This window comes from Morone saxatilis, unplaced genomic scaffold (assembly GCF_004916995.1).
Source record: "Morone saxatilis isolate NCDOM2014 unplaced genomic scaffold, NCSU_SB_2.0 Contig4, whole genome shotgun sequence".
In the NCBI taxonomy this organism is placed as follows: Eukaryota; Metazoa; Chordata; class Actinopteri; family Moronidae; genus Morone; species Morone saxatilis.
In genome coordinates, this window is record NW_023339984.1 from 14,135,423 (window position 1) to 14,138,475 (window position 3,053).

The following is a 3,053-nucleotide window of genomic DNA, read 5'->3' on the forward strand; positions in this document are numbered from 1 at the left end:
ACAACACGTCAGGTACAGGTGGATGTGTGCGTTAATCACCTTGATCCATACTGCTGCGTTCGGACGTGTCGGCGCCTCCTCCTGTCGTCACGCCTCCGGACCCCTCGCTGAGCGGGTCGCTCCGGTTGACGCTCTCCCGGGAACCGAAGCGCACGCGGGCGCCGGACCGGGAGCTGATGTCCGGCGACGTGTCGGACAGCCCCGGGAGGTCTTCCGCCTTGGTGGGCGTCACCGTGAAGCGCACCGAAGCCATGGCGACTCGCTGGGGGGAAAGCAGAAGGGTTGTGTGGGATGCAGAGGAGGTTGAGGACTACCTAGTTTATCTCCCAGGTGACACTGAGGTAACGGCGTCCTCTACAATTTGTTCTTTCGCTGCTGCAGTTCTCCATCGAAGCGGCGCGGTTGGCTGCCACCAGGCATGTGAAGGAAAAGTCTGCAACCGTCTGTCGTCTGCGCCTGCGGGAGTCGATAATCCTTTCAGGTGTTGTTTGAAATTTAGTGGGTTTATAAGCGTTTTATAAGTGCTATAAATGCGTGAAGGTGTAGTGCACACACAGAGAGATAAATCTTCCCCTTCTTCACCTCAAACTGCGGTGGAATACCTTTTCTACGCTACGTGTGGGTTCCTTACGGTTGAGGACTTTACACAGCGTCTTTCTCTCCGACGTTTCTCGGTTAAACACTTCCTCTGACGTGCAGCTTGGAGATGAAGAGCGTCTCTCTACTGATCGACGGGATGAGGGATGTCGTCGGTGCAGGAAGGGAGAGGAAGGAAAACAAAGCAGAAAATTAGTTCACACAAACAAAAAAACTGGCCTAAACGTTCGTTATTGTAATGTGTTTACTTATAAAGATAAATCAGTTTAACAGCTTTACAACGCTTGCTCTGGAGGACCATAAAATACATTCTTACACTGTCGTAACTCCAGTTTATAGGGAAAATTTCCGTCCACCCATGTGCTCTAAAATCAACAAATACAGGCCTTTTTTTTTTTTTACATTAAATAAAGCTACTACTTATTATTTATTCTGTTTTTAACCCCAAAATATTCAGTTTTTCTTTATGTACATTAATAGATCTCTTTACGGGGAATTAACTAACTTTACAAACACCTTCCACAGGGGCGTTACACATCTGTGAATGAAGGTGTCAAACAATAACCAGCGTGAACCCTCGTGTGCCTCCCAGGTGCAAAAGTCAACTACGCAACTCAAGAAGTGACAGGACAGGTGGACGCACTGAAAGCTGATTTGTTGCTTCAGCCCGGTTCATAATTTAATAATTAAAAGAGGAGAGCGGTTCCAACCGGTTGTGCCAGTAGCTGCCGGCTGTTTCCTCTCGCTCTGCATGCAGAGACACGGCACATTTTCCTGTTTTATAACGCCGCCTCGCCTCACACGCTCGCGGTCCGTTCGACACTCAGAGGCAGGTGACTTGTCGTTCTTGTAGGGAGCCAGAAAAGCGTCTCCTTCGCTCCTTCGTCTCCTCTTATCTTAAACTTGCTTCCGCAGGGGAGCGGAGGAGCTATCGCAGCACGCACTGTGTGAAAAGAAGCTCGGGAAACACCCCGGAGATGTTATTAGTCTAGACAAACATTCACACACCTACAGGCAATTTAGGGTTTAATTATACAAGTTGTGTGTCTTTCAATTCAGGGTTAAAAAGGCAGAATATTGTGATAAATGTAGATTATGTGTTGGCACTTTCTTTACTGCAGCCTTTTGCTCACTTATTCTTTGCCTTTACAGCAGATGTTGGTTGCTATAAAAACCTTTAGTTGCCACTTTCAGTCTGCGCAGTAAAGGAGCACAACAAGGTGCAGAACATTTTGTTCCTCTTTCTCGCAGTTCAGCTCTGATTTCTGCCTTTTTCAGCTGTTATTTCTGCCTCTGGGAGTCTTTTTTCTACCCGGTTACACAGAAATCACGCTGTATCACTTAATAGTTGTGTTTTGATTAATTGCAGAGCAAGTGAATCCGCATAGTTTGACGTGTTACTCCCTAAAAATGATCACCAAAAACCTCCTAGTTGATGCAAAAATCAATAATCATTGATCTGCTATCACCTGGGACTTTTAATTATGCAGAAATATCCACAAGTTGTTCCACATTAAGTTCATAAAAAAGATCCACCAGCCTCTAATTAAAAAAAACCCACCAAAACTCATATTAAAACACAAATATTAAACATCTTTTGCAGTTATTATGAGTCAAAATAAAGGGAGATGGTGTCCTGCTCTTACCTAGCTGCCAGTCTGTCACGTTAATGCGGGTATAATCAATACTGTCCAGGGGGGAAAGTGTGTATATATAGCACATATATCAATTAGGATAAAACATCGTCTAATTAGTCCCAAGCAGCAACTTAAAGAGAGCCCAAATGATGGTGAAGCCTCGCTTTCTAGCCGCCACTCAGCTGCCATCTAAGCCAATTAAGCTATAATAATTCTGGCTTGAACCGGTCCGTGAACGCCTCTCGATATTAATACACAGTCATTGCTGTGGTTAGAAAATATAAAACAATCTATATTCTTTCAGATTTAAAACATTCAGGCGGATTTTTTTTTTTTAATCTTATTTTAACGCCCCCCCCAAATAAAATAAAATATATTTTAAAAAAAAAAGGAGGGGGATGCGGCATCTGTGTGAAGCTTTTGGTTTCAGGCTTCCCAAACGGGCTACACAAAAAAATAAAAAAAAATCAGAAAGGCGCGCAGTTGATTTAGTTAACAATAAAAAAAAGACGCTTTTTGGTGTAAAATAAGCAGCGTATATGTAATATTTAAGCCCCACTTCGGGTAGCTGTAACACCGGAGGAGGGTTTGTATCTGGAGCCGTTACAGTCGAAGCTAACGTTAGCCGGGCAGCCGTTGACATATAACGTCCGTTGGAAGCCTCCAACCGCCCGGCCGTTGGTCACCATAACAGCCGCATACCTGGCTCCGGTGTCCCCCTCGGAGAACGGCGTCCACCACACGGCTGTTTTCAGTCGCATCTGGGAAGATTTGGCTCCTCTCCCAGGTTTTCTCGGCACTTTTTTTTTTTTTTTTTTT

At 44.9% G+C, this 3,053-nt stretch overlaps 1 long non-coding RNA gene across 1 annotated transcript; it reads right to left on the reverse strand.

The window, feature by feature from the left end:
• Positions 1–31: 31 nt before the first annotated feature.
• LOC118337872 lies at positions 32–3,053 on the reverse strand. Its single transcript, XR_004797191.1, has 3 exons — positions 2,937–3,053; positions 603–724; positions 32–456 (listed from the first exon to the last, which is right to left on the reverse strand). It is a non-coding gene; the product is annotated as an uncharacterized LOC118337872 (long non-coding RNA).